This window comes from Podarcis gaigeae (assembly GCF_964106915.1).
Source record: "Podarcis gaigeae genome assembly, chromosome: 5".
In the NCBI taxonomy this organism is placed as follows: Eukaryota; Metazoa; Chordata; class Lepidosauria; order Squamata; family Lacertidae; genus Podarcis; species Podarcis gaigeae.
In genome coordinates, this window is record NC_139681.1 from 94488601 (window position 1) to 94511208 (window position 22608).

Consider the following 22608-nt stretch of genomic DNA (forward strand, 5'->3'; position numbering starts at 1 on the left):
ATGAAAAAACAAAAACAAAAATACAAAATAAAAATAGTTAAAAACACACAGATTTTCCATTGCTAATTTTCCTTTAGCTTGTTTCCCGGACCTCCTCATACCTCCCTTTTTTGTATTCCACTTCAAATTGTTGGTTCAGCAAATCCTTGCCATTAAATTTTTACCTGTTTATAACCCTTTTTTCATATTCTCTTAAAGCATTACAGCTGGAAACCACTTAATTTCTATCCAACATCATTCTAACATTCGTTAATTTTACAATATTTCTGCAGATAGACTTTAAATTTCTTCCAATCTTCTTCCACCGACTCTTCTCCCTGGTCTCGGATTCTGCCAGTCATTTCTGCCAGTCCCATATAGTCTGCCATTCTTTCAAAGTGGGTAGATCTTGTGTCTTCCAATACTTTGCAATAAGTATTCTTGCTGCTGTTGTACCGTACATAAAGAAATTTCTGTCCTTCTTTGGCACCAATTGACCGACAATGCCCAGGAGGAAGGCCTCTGGTTTCTTCAGGAAGGTATATTTAAATACCTTTTTCATTTCATTATAGATCATTTCCCAAAAAGCCTTGATCCTTGGGCACGTCCATCAAAGGTGAAAGAATGTACCTTCAGTTTCTTTACATTTCCAACATTTATTGTCGGGCAAATGATAGATTTTTGCAAGCTTGACTGGAGTCATGTACCACCTGTCTACCATTTTCATAATATTCTCTCTTAAGGCATTACATGCCGTAAATTTCATACCTGTGGTCCACAACTGTTCCCAGTCAGCAAACATAATGTTATGTCCAACATCTTGTGCCCATTTAATCATAGCAGATTTAACCGTTTCATCCTGAGTGTTCCATTTCAATAGCAAGTTATACATCTTTGACAAAATCTTAGTTTTGGGTTCTAACAGTTCTGTTTCTAATTTTGATTTTTCCACCTGGAAGCCAATTTTCTTGTCCAAATTATATGCCTCCATTATCTGATAATAATAAAGCCAATCTCGCACTTTGTTTTTTAGTTTTTCAAAACTCTGCAATTTCAGTCTATCTCCCTCTTGTTCCAAAATTTCCCAATATTTCGGCCATTTGGCCTCCATATTGAGCTTTTTCTGGACTTTTGCTTCCATTGGTGACAGCCACCTTGGTGTTTTATTTTCCAATAAGTACTTGTATCTTATCCAGACATTGAACAATGCTTTCCTGACAATATGATTTTTAAATGCTTTATGTGCTTTAACCTTGTCATACCACAAATATGCATGCCACCCAAAAACATTATTAAAACCTTCTAAATCCAAAATATCTGTGTTCTCAAGAAGCAGCCAGTCTTTCAACCAGCAGAATGCTGCTGATTCATAGTAAAGTTTAAAGTCTGGCAGGGCAAATCCACCCCTTTCCTTTGCATCAGTTAATATCTTGAATTTTATTCTGGGCTTCTTGCTTCTTGTTGTTGTTTAGTCATGTCCGACTCTTCATGGCCCCCATGGACCAGAGCACGCCAGGCACGTCTTCCACTGCCTCCCGCAGTTTGGTCAAACTCATGCTGGTAGCTTCGACAATACTATCCAACCATCTCGTCCTCTATCGTCCCCTTCTCCTTGGGCCCTCCATCTTTCCCAACACCAGGGTATTTTCCAGGGAGTCTTCTCTTCTCAGTAGGTGGCCAAAGTAGTGGAGCCTCAGCTTCAGGATCTGTCTTTCCAGTGAGCACTCAGGGCTGATTTCCTCCAGAATGGATAGGTTTGATCTTCTTGCAGTCCATGGGACTCTCAAGAGTCTCCTCCAGCACCATAATTCAAAAGCATCAATTGTTCGGCGATCAGCCTTCTTTACGTTCCAGGTCTCACTGGATTAAAAAGGTAAAGGTAGGCAGAAATGACTGGCAGAATCCGAGACCAGGGAAGAGAGGCGGCGGAAGAAGATTGGAAGAAATTTAAGGACTATCTTAGGAAACATTGCAAAATTAATGAATGTTAGAATGATGTTGGTTTAGAAATTAAGTGGTTTTCAGCTGTAATGATTAAGTAAAAAGAAAAGAAAGGTTAAAAATTAAATGAAAATTAAGGGAGAGGATTTGTTGAATTAATAATTAGAAATTGGAATACAGAAAGGGGAGGTACGAGGAGGTTGGGAAGTAAGTTATAAGAAAATAAGGGAATGAAACTTTACTTGTTTTTAAATGGTTTTTAGTTTTGTATTTAGTTTTTTATATTTGTTATTTTTTGTGTTGGTGTTTTGTTTTTATTACTGTTTTTTTTTGTATAACTTTTGAAACTTCAATAAATATCTTAAATAAAAATAAAAAGGTAAAGGTACCCCTGCCCGTACGGGCCAGTCTTGACAGACTCTAGGGTTGTGTGCTCATCTCACTCTAGAGGCCGGGAGCCAGCGCTGTCCGCAGACGCTTCCGGGTCACGTGGCCAGCGTGACGAAGCTGCTCTGGCGAACCGGCACCAGAGCAGCACACGGAAACGCCGTTTACCTTCCAGCTATAAAGCGGTACCTATTTGTCTACTTGCACTTAGGGGTACTTTCGAACTGCTAGGTGGGCAGGAGCTGGGACCGAACGACAGGAGCTCACCCTGTCGCGGAGATTCGAACCGCCGACCATGCAATCGGCAAGTCCTAGGCACTGAGGTTTTACCCACAGCGCCACCCGCGTCCCCTCACTGGATTAGGGTTAAGCTAAATGGGCTTTTATGATCCCCCTCCGACCCTGCAACTCTGATGGTAAAAAGAGACGTCAAAGTGGATGAACAAACTTAATATGACAAATCCCTGTTGTTGGCAGAATGAGTCTTTGCATAACTAAAGAACAGAACAAGCACAGACATGGGTTGGAATGGCAGCAGAGTTTTGTAACTCTGATCTTGGGCATTATTGAGAGTAGGCTACAACTACCGAACATCTTATTCCAAGACCTCCTCAGGCAATGCTTCCCTGTTCTACCACTCCAAGATCTATTGCCCAAGGCCAAAAGGTGAGATGCGGAGGCTGTTGTTTAGGCTCCAGTGCCATCCAATTACTGGCATGTGAAGCTGGGTACACATGATGCTAGCTGCAACCCATACCTGTCTTGTAATTTATTGAGAAATACTGCTGTGTGATGCGTTTTCCTCTGAGACACCTTCTGTCTGTTTAGCTGAGGTGTGTACATTTGAGAGAGCTTTTGCCCAGGCACAGATGATAGCACACAAGCAGAGACAGTTTCATGAATAGAAGTTGGATTACAATGACAGTGATAATGATAGGAATTAAGGTGTCTGTGGTTGTGGGGAAACCAAACTGTTAATGTGCACTGAGCGAAGGCATCCCTGCACCCTCTCTGCTGTGCCCAGCAATGTGCAAATGCAACTTGAAACTCAGGGTGGGGGATGAACACGTTGCATTTTAAGTTCCTAATGTGTGCATAGCCTGCTTCTTGCCAAGTCACTTTCTTTTCTATTTCTCTCTCTCCAAGGAATAATAACCTTGGTTCTTTTTGATGTTTCTCATCCTTCATTGATGGACCTGAAATTCAGAATTAGAGAAAGGAAAAAACATTTTCTCTATCCATTTTCTTCATGCCATGTATAATTTTGCACACTTATGTCATGTCACCTCTTATTCACCTTTAAACTAAGAAGTCACACATTGATGGACTAGCAGAGCCTATACCCTTCAAAGGCTTGGAAAAGATTACTGCCACCCCTGTCTGATGGGGAGCCTTTACCAGAGAAGTTAGGAGAAGCAGCTGCAGCCGCTTCCAGGTTCTGGTGAGATCTTGCGAGAGCTCTGAGAGATCGGGTGGTGGCCTCTGCATGATCTCTCAGTGTTCTTGCAAGATCTCACTAGAAGCTAAAGCTGTGTGACCCCAGTAAGAGAAGCTTCGGCAAGCGGGGGGGGGGGAGTATTGCATGTGTGAAGGGCAACACCTTGCCATTTTGCCTCAGGAATTATCATAATTGAGGTTATATAACTTTTTTGCATTATATAGATATTATATTATCTATCTACATATATTTTGTCCTATGTTGTAAAATGCCCTGTAGTCTTTTGATGAACGGTGGCATACAAGTTTAATAAAGAATGATAAATAAATTTGTGAGGCATCGCTACAATGGTGTTTTTCTAAAATTCAGCTGCTACTCATGTGGAGCTCTTTATCGCCTTTGTTTAATGTGCTGTGTCATTATCCTGCAAATATGGGGAGCATGTGGCCCTTCAGTTTGAATTTATGCACACCTCTGCATCTGTGCAGGTTGTTAATGCAAGGTATCAGTTAATTTGCATATGTTGTAAGAAGAGACTGGATTGCATATGTTGTAAGAAGAGACTGGTGGTTTTCCTGCGACTAGCATCTTCTCGGGACAGGATCGGGCGTAATGTCCACTCCCACCGCAGTAAAGACACAGGTTCCCCTCCCGACGCCGCGTCTTCTCTGAGGGGGAGAGGCGAGGTCGCGCAGCCCCGAGCTGCATTGGCTCGTTCGGCAACTCCGCTGTGGGCGTGGACTTGCTGGGAAGGACGAGCCAGGAGCCGGGGGTGGCGACGGTCCTCCAACCGATCGTCTATCTGCAGGCTCCGCTGAATAAGGGCGTCCAGCGTGGTGGGACGATCCATCATGGCCAACTGGTCCAGTATCTCTCTTTTTTTAAATAATATATTTATTAGCAATTTTTTAATTTAGTTACAGTTCCAATAAACAATACAATATAACATATCTTTTAACATAATCTTCTTAACTTCTTTGGACTCCCTCACATCTCCCGCTCCTGCGTTCCTAGCCAAGAAAATTTTTCCAGCAAATTTATCTCCTTATTTCGATTCTTATTATCTAATTTTCCAATATTATATCTCTAATTTTTGATATCCTTTATTCAAGTCTTAAAGAATTAAATATAACTTAAAATTTTTCCAAAAATTTGTCTTTTCTTAAATTTAACTTATCTTCATATATCACTTCCTCTATCTCAATGGTGCCCAATTGTTTACATTCTAGCATCCTCCTTAACATTCATATAATTTACAATATTTTTGTAGATAGATCTTAAATTTCTTCCAGTCTTCTTCCAACGTCTCTTCTCCCAGGTCTCGGATTCTGCCAGTCATTTCAGCCAATTCCATATAGTCTGTCAGTTGCATCTGCCATTCTTCCAGCGTGGGTAGATCTTGGGTTTTCCAATGCTTAGCAACGAGTATCCTTGCTGCTGTTGTTGCGTACATAAAAAATGTTCGGTCCTTCTTTAACACCAGTATCCCTCTTTAACACCGACAGTCCCTCAAGATACTGGTCCCGAAGTGCAGAGTCATTCCAAGACAAGTCTTGTGCCAACAGCCGAAATTCCATGGTGTAGGCGGCTGCAGTTGACTTGCCCTGTTTCAAACGCCTAATTGCCCAGTTGGCTTGACTCTCCTTCTGGGGGTTGCCGAATGCGGCCTCCAAATGGTTGTAAAACCCCATATAGTCTGTCAGCAAGGGGGAGTCTTGACTGAGCAGCGGCAATGCCCACTTGGCCACCTGGTCCTTTAACAAACTGATCAAAAAGTGCACCTTGGTGCGGTCGTCAGGGAAGTTCCAGGCTCACCCCTGAATATACAACTTGGCCTGGGCGAGGAACATGGGAAAGCTGGCCGGGGCCCCATCAAATTTCTCTGGCAAGGACACTGGGTACTTGCCTGGAGCTGGGGCGTCGGCCACAGGAGCCGGTAGGGCGTCCAACCACTGCTGAAGTGCCGTAAGCGCATCGCTGAGCTGCTGCACGGTGTGAGTCAAGGCCTGGTTCTCCTGGGCCAATGCCACCAGCGCAGCTGCCTGGTCGGCCATGGCTTCCGGCTTTTCCCAAACGCACCCCAACAAAGGGGGAGTGCGGGTGTGGCGGGAGCAAACTGTGCTGGCCCCGGGGGGAAGGTTACCGTTGACGTAATCAAAGTCCGGTCCTGGGTCACTAGCCTGGAAACAGTTCACAAGGAGCGGGGCGAGGTCCGAAGCCGGAAGCCGGAAGCCGGAAGCCGGGCGGGGACAGGAACACTGGAGGGTCAAGTCTGGGTCCGGGCAGGAACAGGTACTCAACAACGATGTTGCTCCCGCAACCTGGGACCGGTCTGACTGGCCTTTATCTTCTCTGAGGCCAGGGGCGGTCCCGGCCCCCAGGAGACCTGCCTCTCCTGGCCTTAAGGCGAGCACTCCTCCTGGGAGAAACCAGTTCCCTTCACCTCTCTGCCCTGAGCCTCTGCAGTTCAGGAGAGGCCGAAGGGTTACTGGGCCCAGGGGGAGGCTCACTTGTAGGCACTGAGTCCTCAACCACTTCTGGAGCCAGAGTGGACTCACCTGGTGCCTGCTCCTGAGGATCCGGCACAGGTGCAGGCTCCTCAGAATCAAGGCCCTGCCCCAGTTCAGCCGGCCCTGGAGGTGGGGACTCCTGTGCAGGCTGGGATTCCTCCGGTTCAGCCTCTGAATCGGATTCCCAGGCCATCACAGAACTACAAAGAAGAGCATTTGGCAACCCTGGAGGTGATAAACAAGCAATATACATGATAAGGAGGATGGCCAGGAGGACAGCGATCATTATCACCTTTATCTGAGATCTGTTTACCTGGCCCTAAGATTAACATCCTACATCAAAGAAACTCGCCCACTGTCTTTGATGACCCAGGATCCTGCCTGGCGAAGCAACTGGGCTGTGTACGTGACTTGTGAAGAAAGAGAAATGGGCAGTAGAGAAAATGGCCAGAGATGTAGAGGTGTGGATTGATCAAGAATCATATCAAAATAGTTTAAACCCAGTCAACGCAATGCTTTCATTGTTGACACAGATGGCTTACTCTATACTTATTATAATTCCTCATAGAAGAAGAAGAGTTTGGATTTGATATCCCGCCTTTCACTCCCTTTAAAGAGCCTCAAAGCGGCTAACATTCTCCTTTCCCTTCCCTTCCTCCCCCACAACAAACCCTCTGTGAGGTGAGTGAGGCTGAGAGACTTCAAAGAAGTGTGACTGGCCCAAGGTCACCCAGCAGCTGCATGTGGAGGAGTGGAGACGCGAACCCAGTTCCCCAGATTACATGACTACCGCTCTTAACCACTACACCACACTGGATCTCATGATGGAGATCCGGTCAAAGGCGACTATGGGGTGCGATGCTCCTTACAACGAAGGAGCGGCGCGAATGGTAATGGCTGCCCTCTTCTAACTAGGAGAGGGAAGCTCCGTTGAAACGGGTCGTCCGCTACGGTGAACCGGAGACCCACATCGGAAAACCGCAGGCGGCAGAAGCCTGCGGTCTTGGGACCCGGCGGGCGCCAGGAGCTGCCCCCAAAACATTGAAGGAACCCCGTAAGGGGCTCTGGATCGCGGAGGGGGTAGCGGCGCTGAGGGTCGCTTCGCAATCAACGGAGCGAAGCCGCGAAGCTGTTGCCGGTGAGTGCTGACCTTTCTTCCTGGAATTTATGTTTCGGAAAGCAACAACCCGTGAGTAATAAGGACTTTTAAAAATTTTAAAGTTTTAAAAGCTACGGAATTTGGCTGAAAGCGGATTGACGAAAAAAAGGAAGTCCGTCTTCCGCTGCTACTGAACTTCAAAGCAAAGAGCAGGAGGAGTGGAGGCAGAGAGTGAACTTTTAACCTAATGGATCTGAGCACCCACTGAACCTCCTTTGAAGCAGAATAGGACTGTAAGCATTGGATTTTGCGTTTCTAATTTGGATTGTGACATCTTCTTCTATTGGAATTACAATTTAAGTTAAAAACCCAGGTGCTGGAACTGCCTGAGCAACTGTAGCAGTCAGCCTGCAGATCTGGATACTTTGAATATAAACTTGGAAACAATCTGAGGGGGTCTGGAATTGCTACTTTGAGGCACCATCTGGAATACCAGCAAGCACTATTTGAGACATTGTGTTTATTTAATACCAACTCTGCTAAAATTTATTATTTGAAGGCTCCTGGACATTAATTTTGATTTTATGAACTTTATTGGAATTGATCTCTTCCCAAAAGACTTTTTAAGCTCCCCCTAGAGGTTTTGGAATTTACAGCAGTGACATTGTTTTACTTTCTCTTTCCCGGCCTCCTGTTTGACTGTTACCATCTGGGCCGTCTCTTTCCCATGGGAAATAACTCAGCTTGACCTTGACTTTTAGATAACTTTGGAATGAGTGGTGCAAGAAAAAAGGAACCTAAAGAAAAGGAGCCTAAAGAAAAGGAATCTAGAGTAAGAACTAGACAAACAACCTTAGCCACAGCCTTACAGCCACGTAGATCGTCTGTGCCTATCTTGCTTTCTGAGGAAGAAGCTGCATCCCTGCCAAGGGCAGGGGAAGGAGAAACTGAGGAATTACAATTGGAAGATATGGCCTCTGGAACAACTGCTTCTATTTTAGAGAAAATCTATGAAAAATTGGAATCTTTGGATAAGAGAGTTGAATCCTTGGATAAAAAAGCTGATGAGCAAACATTTAAAATCGACCAAAACACAGAATGTCTAAATAGACTAACTGGACAAGTGGCACAGAATGCACAAGCAATTGGAGAATTGAAGGAGGCTACAGGTGAAAATCGGAAATTGGCTGAGGATACCAGCCAAAGACTTGGAAAGTTAGAAAAAGAGGTGAGACCACTCAGTAAACAAGTAGGAGAACACCAGACCTACCTTTCTATGATTGAATTACGGAACAGGGAGACTAATTTAAGGATAAGGTCGGTCCCAGAAGTGGAAGAAGACAACTTAGCTGAGTTTCTGACCAAAATATTTTCCAAGTTCTGGAACTTAGAGGAAAAAGACTTTAAAATTGTATCAGCTTTCAGGCTTGGAAGACTGATAAAGAAAGACAAACCCAGAGACTGTTTGATAACATTGAGATCAAAGGAGGAAAGGGACAAGATTCTGGGCCTGCACTACGGAAAGTCACTGGACATTTTGGACAAAAGAATTGAAATTTACAAGGACATTCCCAAACAACTCTTGGATCTTAGATCTGAGTATTTGGAGCTAGCAAGACTGTTGAGGAGTAACTCAATCATCTTTAGGTGGGACTTCCCTCAAGGACTATCTTTTACTTTCAGAGGGAAGAAGATTAAAATTAGAACATTGAAAGATAGAGATAAATTTCTAAACATGTACGGAGAGGACCTTCAAAAAGGACTTGAATTACCCTCAGGGCCTGGAGCACCAGAGGCACCGGCACCCTTGGATTCTGAAGACCCAGCGAACAAGGTACCACCCCCAGAAAAATAACCAGACTTATTCAGGATGTCTCTGCAACTGTTGAGTTGGAACATAAATGGCTGTAATATTCCGGAAAAAAGGAGGAAAATTTTTCATATATTAAAAAAGGAACAATTGGACATTATTTGCCTACAAGAAACACATGTGACTAGGCTCCATAGAAAAGTGTTAATAAACAAAAGACTCGGTCAGGAATTTATATCCTCAGACACAGTAAAGAAGAGAGGCGTGGTGATTTATGCAAAAGAGAGCCTGTCACCTAAATTTCTATTTAAAGATGAACATGGAAGAATTTTGGCAATCGAAATACAACACCAAGGAGAGAAGATTCTGCTATTAGGAATTTATGCACCAAATGAAGGAAAATCGGAATTTTATAAGAAGTTGCATGAGACTATGCTGGAGTATCTGGACTATGACAACATCATTATGATGGGAGACATGGATGGAGTCGTATCAACTTACATGGATAAGTCACAAAGCCAAAATGTTACGAAAGATGGCAGACTACCAAAGACCTTTTTTGAAATGACAGACAATATGGACTGGATTGACATTTGGAGAACGAAGAACCCCTTGGGAAAAGAAGGAACATTCTTCTCTGAAGCCCAGCTGACTTGGACAAGAATCGACCAAATATGGATAACTAGAGGTCTGGCACCCAAGGTCAGGAAAGTGGAAATCTGCCCAAAGACCTGCTCCGACCATAATGCACTGAAAATGGACATGACACTATTACCAACCGGTTCCTTTAGATGGAAGATGAATGACAATTTGTTTAGAGATCAGGAGATTATTAAGAAGGCCCAAAAAGTTTTGAAGGACTACTTTGAGATAAACATGAGCACTACGGTGGAAAAAAGAATCATTTGGGACGCAAGCAAGGCCGTGATGAGGGGGTTCTTGATACAACAGAATGCTGTAAAAAAAAAAGAACACAAAATGAGAGGAAAGACAAGATCTTGGAGAAAATTAAAGAGTTAGAGAAGAAGTTAAGATCGAATCCGAAGTCACAGCCGACTCTGAGAGAAATTAAACTCCATCAGGCACAATATTCTAAACTGATGAACCAGGAAATAGAATGGAAGATCAAACTAATGAAACAAAAAACTTTTGAATCAGCAAATAAATGTGGGAAACTGCTGGCTTGGCAGTTGAAGAAGAGACAAAAGTTAAATGTAGTCACAAATTTGGAAATTGAAGGAAGAAACATTCAGAACCCCGTGGAGATTAGAAAGTGTTTTCAGAAATATTTCAAAAAATTATATACTCAAGGGCCGCAGAATGAGGCTGAGATTAAACAATTTTTGGAAAAAAATGGACTTAAAAAACTTTCACAAGAAAATAGATCACTCCTGAACAGCAAAATAACACGACAAGAGATTGAACAAGCCATTCAGAACATGAAATTGGGCAAATCTCCAGGGCCAGATGGCCTGACCTCCAAGTATTATAAGACATTAAAAGATTATTTGATACAACCATTGATGGAGGTCAATAACGAAATTATGGAGGGAAAGAAGGCGCCGGAATCGTGGAAGGAAGCTTTCATCACATTGATACCAAAATCGGAAATTGAGAAGACACAACTCAAGAACTATCGTCCCATCTCCCTTTTAAATGTGGATTACAAAATATTCGCAGATATTTTGGCAAGCAGACTTAAAAGAGTTTTAAATGAAGTAATTCATAAAGATCAGGCAGGCTTTCTCCCAGGTAGACATATGCTTGCCAACACAAGGAACATCATTGACATTTTGGAACTTTTGCAGACAAACATAAATACAAAAGCAGTGTTAATTTTTATAGATGCGGAGAAGGCCTTTGATAATATCTCTTGGAAATTTATGAAGGGAAATTTAAAAGAAATGGGAGTGGGACGGGGTTTTGAGAATGGGATTGATGCAATATACTCAGAACAGAAGGCAAAACTGATAGTTAACAATGTGGTTACAGAAGAGTTTAAAATTGAAAAAGGTACACGACAAGGCTGCCCGATTTCCCCTCTGTTATTTATTTCGGTTCTGGAGGTGCTCTTGAATAGGATTAGAGGGGACCGGTTGGTGCAAGGGATTCAGGTCGGAGCGAAACAATATAAACTTAAAGCTTTCGCAGATGACCTAGTCTTGACTTTGCAGGAGCCAGAATCTAGTACAAAAAGAGTATTACAACTGATTCAAGACTTTGGTCGGGTGGCGGGATTCAAACTAAATAAACAGAAAACTAAGGTGTTGGGGAAAAACTTGACAGATACAGAGTCAGAACGGTTTCAGAGAGAAACAGAACTAACTGTGGTTAAAAAAGTAAAGTACCTAGGGGTAAACATAACAGCAAAAAATCTGAGTCTATTTAAGGATAATTATGAAAAATGTTGGTCTGAAATTAAGAGAGACTTGGACAGTTGGACAAAATTGAAGCTTTCTTTGTTAGGCCGAATTGCTGCTATTAAGATGAATGTATTGCCAAAGATGTTGTTTTTGTTTCAAACATTGCAAATTGTGGACAAGATGGAGTGTTTCCGGAAGTGGCAGAGAGATATCTCTAAATTTGTCTGGCAGGGCAAAAAGCCCAGAATTAAGTTTAAGATATTAACTGACGCGAAAGAAAGAGGGGGCTTCGCCCTGCCAGACTTAAAACTGTACTATGAAGCCGCAGCTTTGTGCTGGCTAAAAGACTGGCTACTTCTTGAAGACACTGATGTGTTGGATTTGGAAGGTTTTAACAATGCTTTTGGCTGGCATGCATACTTATGGTATGACAAAGTTAAGATCAATAAGGCCTTTAAGAACCATATTGTCAGGAAAGCAGTATTCAATGTCTGGACAAAATACAAAGACTTATTGGAAAACAAAACTCCGAGGTGGCTGTCCCCTCTGGAAGCCAAGGCCCGAAAAAGACCCAATATGGAGGCCAAATGGCCAAAATATTGGGAAATATTAGAAAAAGACGGTGACAATTGGAAATTGCAGAGTTTGGAGAAAATGGAGGGTAAAGTGCGAGACTGGTTACATTACGCCCAAATTAAAGAAGTTTTTAAAAATGACAAAAAACTAGGGTTCCAGGTGGAGAAATCGAAGTTGGAGACAGAATTGTTAGAACCAAAGACTAAGGTACTATCAAGAATGTATAACTTGCTGTTAAAATGGAACACACAAGACGAAATGGTTAAATCTGCTATGATAAAGTGGGCACAGGATATTGGGCATAACATTATGTTTGAGGACTGGGAAAGGTTGTGGACCACTGGGCTGAACTTCACTGCATGTAATGCTTTGAAGGAAAATGTAATGAAAATGATATATAGATGGTACATGACCCCAGTTAAACTTGCCAAAATATACCATTCGTCTGATAATAAATGTTGGAAATGTAAGGAAAATGAAGGAACATTTTTTCACCTCTGGTGGACCTGCCCTAAAGTGAAGGCCTTCTGGGAAATGATATATAATGGGTTGAAAAAGGTATTTAAGTATACCTTCACTAAGAAACCAGAGGCCTTCCTCCTGGGTATTGTTGGCCAGAAGGTGTTAAAGAAGGACCGAACATTTTTTATGTATGCAACAACAGCAGCAAGGATACTCATTGCCAAGAATTGGAAGACTCAAGATCTACCCACACTGGAAGAATGGCAGATGCAGCTGATAGACTATATGCAACTGGCAGAGATGACCGGCAGAATCCGTGACCTGGGAGAAGAAAGGATTGAAGAAGATTGGAAGAAATTTAAAATTTATTTACAAAAATATTGTAATTTGATTGAATGTTAAGAAGGATGCTTGATCATAAATAACTGGCCACCACTAAACTAGATTGGAATTTGATGATAAGTGAGATTAAGGAAAAGACAAATCCTTTGGGAGAACTATCAGATTATATTTAAACGAGTGGATATAAGATTGCAAACAAGATGATAATTTGCTTGAAAAAACTTCTTAACACTGTAAGTGGGAGCAGGAGACGTGAGGAAGTCTAAACAAGTTATGAAATTTTGTTATGATATAAGCAATGTTGTTTGTTACTTATGCTTTTCTTTTACAAAAATCTTAATAAATATTTATATATATAAAAAAAGAGAGACTTCAAAGAAGTGTGACTGGCCCAAGGTCACCCAGCAGCTGCATGTGGAGGAGCGGAGACATGAACCCGGTTCTCCAGATTATGAGACTACCGCTCTTAACCACTACACCACACATAGCAATCCCACCTGATCACTACATCTCCGGATATTTGCACTCCTATATCTCACTTTTTTATTTTTTTAACTTCATTTTTTAATTTTTTGTTGTTTTTTTGTAAGAAGAGTTTAAGATAGTAGAGGTTAAGGTAGCAGGGGTGCTGTGTTCTCTTCAAGTTCATTTATGTGTTCTTATATCACAGAAAGATGTCTAGTAGACATTCCTAAAGAGAGCGTAATATCCTCTGCCTATTCTTTTCTAAAACTGAGCAACTAGGCAGGAGCCATGTCAGTCTGTTGAGGCAGCATTGATCATCAGATAAATTTGTGGGAATGTAGTTATAACTTCTTTGATTACACATGAAAAAGCCATCTGGTAAGCGCACATGAGCATAATTAAAAGTAATCTGCTGAACACGTGAACAATTCCCAGTTGGCCTTTCTGTGTCCAGACAGCGAGTTGCTTTCTTACTGCAATTCACAATCCGAGCACAAGAGGTGTCTGGTAGTGCTGCAAATGTAGGTGTGTATAATGATATTGCATTGAGGGGTAACTTTTGTGTCACTGTTCCCCAGTCATGGAGATTGGTATAACCAATGATACCTTCAGATATCCATTTAGAAAACCACTTTCCAGTGTGTGTGGCATGTGCCATATGAAAGCTGTGTACAAACAGGAATCATACAATTTCCTAAGGTAGTGTGCATATCATATGTTTCACTCAAACAAAAATGAGAGACATTAGTAACTTCAGCTAAACGCATCCACATATTATAGCTATGACTAGAAGAAGTGTCAGGGGGAAGATAGATACATTGAGTACTAGGTATCAAGAAAACAAATAATATACATGAAAAAATCAGCATAGTTCATATGTAGCTGAGTAATTAAAGCCACTAAAAAAGTCTCTGGTGCTTCTGGAACATCAGAATGCTAAAATCATGCCCTGGCATCAGAGTCCAAGGTCTTCAGCATTCCCCATGTCACCTTCGGGCATCCCTCAGCCTTTCAAGGATGAGGATGGGTGCAACGAACTTCCGCACAGGGCTGCTGATCCTGTAGATGTGGAGTCAGGGTCATGGTCCTTGCAAAGTCTGGAATGGGATTCTGCAGGCCTTGGTGCAAGTGCATGTCTTGGCCTATAAGGATGGATACAGCGACCTGGAATCCACACAGGACCTGAGGAAGCAAGAACAGTAGGGCATCCTGCCCCTAGGTAATTAAAGGAACAGGTCCCTCTCACTGCGGGTTGGGGATCTGCTGGTACGTCACTAGTGGTCGTTCCAGAGGTCATCCCTGAGATATCTCTTTCCTACAATGCTATTCCATAGGAGAAAAATTATTAGGAAAGGAAACAGTTAATTGATTTAAGGTAAAGAGAACAGGAGTTAAAGCACAGGAAGGACATCCATCAACAATATCCTTAGCTTGTGTCAAAGGAATGGAAAAATAGTTTAAAATCAGCTCTTTAGCTCCCTGGTGTAAAAATGCATGGCTTTCAATTGGATTAGAAAATAATGGACAGAATGATTTCAGAGCGGAATCAGCATGTTGACTACCTTCTGAAATTATATCCTGGAATTCTGTATGGGAGCAAAATGTGAGCAGCATAGAAAGGCATGTCAAGAACAAAGAGAGTAGATTAAAATCTAGCATAGGAGAAAGATAGAAATTAGCCAAATGTGATAAAAAGATATCCCACTTCACACAAAATCACAAAATGCAGTGGAAATGTAGGCTGGTCTCTGTCAGTTTCCTGATTAGCTGCAAAAAAAATGCCAGTTATTTCCAGAATCCTTATACATTAAAACACTCTAGAGGTGTTGAATAGGAACCTGTTTTTGGTCAAAAACCAATTTTCAGGGTACCTGTTGAATTAAAACTAGGCATGAATCTTTAGGAGGGTTAAAATAAACTATCCCAAGTTAGTCAGTAAATGCAAACAGATACGAAAGAGAAGAACTCATTAAGGACTCATGCTCCTGTTTTAGAAAAAAAAGCAAATAACAAGCAGCAATATCAAATCCAGCATTAGGCAATTCAGAGTGTAGCCACTCTAAAAATCACTATTCTGTCAGCAGTGTCTGGGGGAAAAAGTAGTCCTGTGATGAAAACATTGTATTAAGGAAAATAGGTGAAAACATTGTATTAAGGAGAAATCACGCGTATGAAGTGACTCCAAAACTCTGCAACTGCTGTAAAGTAAATTCATTAGGAATTTTAAGTTCAGGGAGTGATGGGAAGTTTTGCTTCTACACATGACTCTGGCAAACCACTCTAAGCTGAAGCATTCCTTCCTCACCCACCCTAGAATGTTTAGTTCACATTGAGTTCATGATACATCGTACCCTGACCTGTTCTTAATGCATGGTTGACCACATCTACGGAATGCAATACTGTATTTTTCGCACGAATGGACGCACCGGACCATAGGACACACCTAGTTTTTTTGGGGGGAAATAAAGGGAAAAAAATTCCCCTTTATTTCCCCCCCAAAAGCAGGTCAGGGAAACCGAACCAGGTCGAGGAACAGCGGGATAGTGGCACTGCGCCTCCCTGCTTTCCCCCGAGCTTGTGAGGCTGGCTGATGTCTGCCTGGCGCGCGGGGCGCTCTGCTTCAGCGGGCCCCACCCGCCAGGAAGCAGGCTGCTATCCGCAGTGTGGGGAGCCCCGTGGGGAACTCCTGCAGGGCTCCCCACTCTGCGGATGTCTGCCTGGCGCGAGGGGCGCTCTGCTTCAGGGCGCCCCTCGTGCCAGGCGGCAGGCTGCTATCCGCAGCGTGGGGAGCCCTTCGGGGAACTCCTGCAAGGCTCCCCATGCTGCGGATGTGTTCCTGAAGCACCGGGCGCTCTGCTTTCAGGGCGCCCAACACTCCGGGAAGCAGGCTGCTATCTGCAGCCTAGACATCCCTGCGGGACCTCCCGCAGGGCTGCCTAGGCTGTGGATGTGTTCCCGAAGCACCGGGCGCTCTGCTTTCAGGGCGCCCGATGCTCCGGGAAGCAGGCTGCTATCCGCAGCCTAGACACGGCTAGCGGAGCGCTAATCCCGAAGCTTGGGGCATGCGGAGCTCAGCGCGCCCCAAGCTTCTGGGTGCCGGCAAGGTCTAGACGGCTAGCGGAGACCTTGCCGCCACCCAGAAGCTTGGGGCGCGCTGAGCTCCGCACGCCCCAAGCTTCGGGATTAATGCAGCGCTCCGCTAGCCGTGGGAGAGCTGGGTCTCCCACGGCTAGCGGATAGCTTCCTGAAGCCTGGAGAGCGAGAGTGGTCGGTGCGCACCGACCCCTCTCACTCTCCAGGCTTCAGCGAAAGCCTGCATTCGCTCCATAGGACGCACACACATTTTACCTTGCTTTTTAGGAGGGAAAAAGTGCGTCCTATGGTGCGAAAAATACGGTAGTTATGTTCTTTTAAGTTTTGCTATATCAATCACTAGTAATAGTTTAATAAGGAGGTTTTCATACCTGTCCAATTCTGTGTTCCCTTTCCCAACCTTTAATCTATTGATGATTAATGCCTATATGCAACCTTTGCATTGTATTTGTGTTAACCAATCAGCAACAAGCACATATGTGGCAATGCTGTAATATTCAATAAAAGGGACTCCCCAAGACATGCTCGAGAGATGCCTCCCATATGACACTTGTCATTCGTCTGTCGTTTATTTCAACCCAACAAGGGAGGAAAGGAGAAGAAACAGTCTGCAACAAGTGATTAAGAATGAGTCTCACTGTCTGAGGTGGAATCAGACCTGTATGCTATGTCTTTATTTTATAAACCACCATAGGGAACTGGAACTGAAAAGTAGCAAGTTCTGCTGTCATTAGATTCAAACCAGCACTGCCCTTAGTGGCATGGCACAGATTTGTCACAGGAGACTGTGTGTTAACAGCAACTGTGTTAGAAGCAATAGCTGGCTTTGCTGATTTAGCTTCAGTAAAAGACTGACAATCAGCTGGCACAACAGTCTTTGTTCTCCCATTCAAACCCAGGCTGGAAGGCCATCTGTTGTGGCATTGCCTGTCTTTAGCAGGATGCACAGAAGGAGACAAAGCTGCTGCTAGGAGGGCGGATTTGTGAGTCTCGGTGTCAATATTCTGGCAAGGCTTACTCATTTGAGCAATATCTGTTTCTGGCTTCTGGTATATCACTTTAAGAGCAGTCTTGCAATCAGCATTTGCATTTTCATAAGCCAATGTTTCATTGAAACTTCAGAGGCCTCAAGGTTTGGAATTAAAATACTGGCTGCTCTTAGCCCATCAAGAATGACATGCAAGCCATTTTCTGTCACACTTCGCTTCAATTTTCTAAAAACTGTGAAGGGCAATGATTCATGGGCTCTCTGTTCCTGTGCATTCTGAACAACAGGACAGACTGACAATAATGGTGAGGTGTCAGCTGTTTTTTCCTCACTGCTTCCTTCTGCCATATTTGGAATAGTCAATTTTTGCACTGTGGTCTGAGCCCCTTGTGGGCACTGGTCCACCAAAGGTGGCATGGAATTTACATTCGACCCAGGCAAATTTTTGGCAAAAGAAGGTGCCAATGGAATTACCTTTGGCATGACCTCTGAGGAGAGAGGCTGCAAATCTAGAGGCTGAGATGGGGGGAACAATATTATGGTATTTTTACGGTATTATGGTATTTTTAAAGGCAGCTAGGGGTTGCAACAATGTGGGAGCATTCATAGAGACAACTGGTGGTTGGAGCAAAGTGTTAGAGAGCTTTCCAACTGTGTCTCTACACAAACGCCAGGTGTGCAAGATTTGTACAGATGCCTCAGGATATCTATGGAGTGCATCTGCCAGCTCATTCCATTTCTTAATGACATATGTACCCACCTCTAGAAACCAGGGGCACAGTCTAGCAATCTCTAACAACAAATTTTCTACTAGGGGTGCTAAATGCTTGTCATGCCCTGCCTGAGCTAGCAAAAATAATAAATTATTCCTATGCTTTTCCTGCACTTGTGAAAGCTTGCTTCCCATGATCTCACCTGAAAGGTAATAGAGGCGCATCTTTGGGGCTCATTCCGAGCGAATGAGATCCTACGTCCGGGAATCGTTTTGCAGAAGATGATCCACCACAACGAGGGATAGCAGGTTGCAAGCTCCGAGGGGAGTTCAATCCTGGGGGTTTCCTTTTGCTGAGGTTGCCTTTTGCTGTGCCTCAAATGCGGAGGTTTTCTTACAAGCCTCGCACAGTTCTCTTTTAGGTTAGCCTCACACGTTTCTTTTTAGCTTTCCCTCACACGGGGCACCACTTGAGGCGTTCCCAAAGTAAAGGAAGGATTGAACTCTGATGAATAAGAATACACACAGAGACTTGAACCAGCAAGACTCTGGGAAGGGTGTGTATAATCGTGTCTCTCTGTGCCTGTCCGTCCCCCCCCCCCCCAGCCCAGGTAGTTTTATTCACAAAAGAATTTTTACAGAGTGTTCAAAAGAACCAATCAGATTTCTTCTGAGCATTTCAACAAACCCACATGGGGAGAAAATTAAAGCACCATAACTAATTAAGCACAGGGTAAACAAAGAACAGAACTACAAAGAAGAGCATTTGGCAATCCTGGAGGTGATAAACAGGCAATATACATGACAAGGAGGATGGCCAGGAGGACAGCGATCATTATCACCTTTATCTGAGATCTGTTTACCTGGCCCTAAGATTAACATCCTACATCAAAGAAACTCGCCCACTGCCTTTGATGACCCAGGATCCTGCCTGGCGAAGCAAACTAGGCTGTGTACATGACTTGTGAAGAAAGAGAAATGGGCAGTGGAGAAAATGGCCAGAGATGTAGAGGTGTGGATTGATCAAGAATCATATCAAAATACTGTAGTTTAAACCCAGTCAACGCAATGCTTTCATTGCTGACACAGGTGGCTTACTCTACACCTGTTATAATTCCTCCTAGCAATCCCACCTGATCACTACATCTCCGGATATTTGCACTCCTACACACAATGCTTTGATCATTGATGAACTCAAAAGTCATTAGGTATGACATTGCTTATTAATGGGACATCTCGGATTGACAGAAGCCACCCCAGCTTCTGATACCAATCTGGGATGTTCAGTTTTGGCTCCCATACTCTGGTGAGACCAAAAGGTGAGTATTTTTGGTTTCATGCTGTGGCACAAGTCAGTTGGCTCTGTAATAAACAAAAACCTGTCCTAATTCCCTTATGGGGGACACAAGAGACCTTATAGAGTCCTTTGTAGGTTCTCCATCGGCCAGAGAAAATAACAGAGACCAACCAGAGAATATTGAGAAGCAAAGCAGCTATTAAGCTTGATCTTTATTGAACTGTTGCAACAGGGCAGGGGTCTGCAACCTTTAAGACAAAAAGAGCCACTTGGACCCGTTTCCAAAAAAACAACAACAACTGGGAGCCGCAAAAACATTGCAACATTTAAAACAAATATAACACTGTATATATTGTTTCTTGCCTTAATGCTGTATATACAGGATCGTGCAGTCAGCTGTCAATCTCAAGAAAAAAGGACAAATAGCTAATTAAAATATTTAATTTACAACCAGGTAACCAGGTTAATGGGACTTTTGCTCCTGAACCTCAGTGCTCAGTGTCTGCACATCAGGGCTGTAAGACGTCACCTTCATTTTCACACAGGCTTGCAAGCTGTCATCTGTGAGGCGTGATCGGTGTTTGTTTTTAATATAGTTCATGTTGGAGAAGACCTGCTCACATACATATGTGGAACCGAAGATCGACAGGACTCCAAATGCATACTTTTTCATGTTTATATAAGTGTTGGGGATGGCATTCCATGTTTCAAATACAAGTTTGTCCTGTTTGGGAAGGTTTTCAATATCACTCCATTTATGATTCTGAACCAGAATGGCCTTCTGACGGGCAACATCCTCAAGAGTAGCGGTCACAGAGTAGCCTCACAGATGACAGCTTGCAAGCCTGTGTGAAAATGAAGGCGACGTCTTACAGCCCTGATGTGCAGACACTGAGCACTGAGGTTCAGGAGCAAAAGTCCCATTAACCTGGTTACCTGGTTGTAAATTAAATATTTTAATTAGCTATTTGTCCTTTTTTCTTGAGATTGACAGCTGACTGCACGATCCTGTATATACAGCATTAAGGCAAGAAACAATATATACAGTGTTATATTTGTTTTAAATGTTGCAATGTTTTTGCGGCTCCCAGTTGTTGTTGTTTTTTTGGAAACAGGTCCAAGTGGCTCTTTTTGTCTTAAAGGTTGCAGACCCCTGATCTAGGCCCTTGCAAGCTATACCAATTTCTGAGCCTGTCTGAGCTGTTCTGTGAGGTTATTTTGTGTCCATTTGGATTTGCCTGAGCAACTTGCAGATCTTCTTTCATTGGAAATTCCAGATTGGGTGGTAAATCCATTTTCAGATACTTAGGAAGTTGGATAGTGAAGGAAGAACCAACTGAGCAACAGAATGGCATTGAGCTGAAGTTTAAGAAATCACACCAAAAGTTTTGGTTATAGAAATAAATTTCTGTGAGAAGATAAAGGAATGTGTTTTTTTCCTGCCACTTACAGGGGAATCAAAACTGGAAGGGTTTGGATAGAAGTAAATTTCTGATCTCTATCCTGCACTATGGACAGTGGTTAAGAAACTCTTTGTTGCATTTCCAACATCATATTTGGTGGAATGTGGTATTAGCGTGTTCATCCAACTTCTCTCCAACTTGACTCCAGATTACTAGTTACAGATAGGTAGCCGTGTTGGTCTGCCATAGTCAAAACAAAACAAAAAAATTCCTTCCAGTAGCACCTTAAAGACCAACTAAGTCAGTTCTTGGTATGAGCTTTCGTGTGCATGCACACTTCTTCAGATACACTGAAACAGAAGTTACTTCAGATACACTGAAACCAACTTCTGTTTCAGTGTATCTGAAGAAGTGTGCATGCACACGAAAGCTCATACCAAGAACTGACTTAGTTGGTCTTTAAGGTGCTACTGGAAGGAATTTTTTTGTTTTGTCCAGATTACTAAACATGGTGTTTTAAGACTCCTGCTAAGTGACGTCAAATCAGACATTGGGAAACCGGCATCACTTCATCAAACTCATCCATTGCATTAAGAATTTATAGAACAGTGAGATAGTTAGGAAATGTGGTATCTAAGATTCTTGCTAAATTACTAGTAGACTTTGAAAAGCTGGTATTGCTGCATCAAGTTCATCAATTTTGTTGAATTAATTAAACTAAATGGTTTTTAAATTAAACTAAACCGATTTTTAATAAATGTGCAATAATTGTTACTATTTTGATTATTTGTCTTAGTGGCTCCACAGTTCTTCCATGTTCTCACTGCCTCAAGGCAAGGAATCACACAGGGGTGGAAATTGTGCTGCAAACAGCAACTTTCTGTGCAGACATGCAATATATCTACATATGTATTGGTTTCGCTTCTACAATACACACTACCTTTAAGAAGTGCTTTCTATTGGAGAAGAATTTTTTCATACACATATGTTTGGAAAAGAAAGAGATTAAATAGAAGACTTTCCTTGGCTAACAGAGTGTGTGGAAACAAAATAGAAAGCACTATGGATAGAATTTCAGTATGTAGATTTTTCAGAATATTTGTGGTAAAATATTCACTAACCCAGGCTGTATCACACTGGTCGCTGGGTATTTAGTATGAAACTCTATAGTCAAGATGCACTGGCCGAGGGGCTATGAAATATGATGGAAGCCCCACTGTGCTGGTGGAACACCACTGCCATGAAATACTGGTGCTGCTTTGATACACTGGTGGGACTCTCTGCAGGGATATCCATTCCATGGGCACAGCTTTACTGTGGAGGTGGTTTGGGTGCAAGGAGGGCTGTGTACAAGAGGACGAGGTATGGGCAGATGGCATGAAGGCGTAAACTGGGGCAAAGCAGAGCTGCAGAACAGAAGAGACAAGTGGCCTCAGTAATGGGGTTGGGACAGGCATGCAATCCTATCTGTAGCATGCAGTTTTCTCTAGCAAAGATCCCTGGGGCAGTATTACTCATTCCCCCAAATTAGCTTTTCCTTGATAAATATATGTTAGGTATGTGAAACACACAATCAGGTCTTGTAACAGTGCCTGGGGAACTCGCTGAGTGGAAGGTGCTATAGCATTGATGTTTGTGTGCAGGGAGGGCCAAGGTGTTACTGGGGGTGTCCACCACAACATCACTGCATTGGCTCTCCCCGTGCCCAAGTTGCAATGAGGGATGTCACTATCCCTGTGAAAA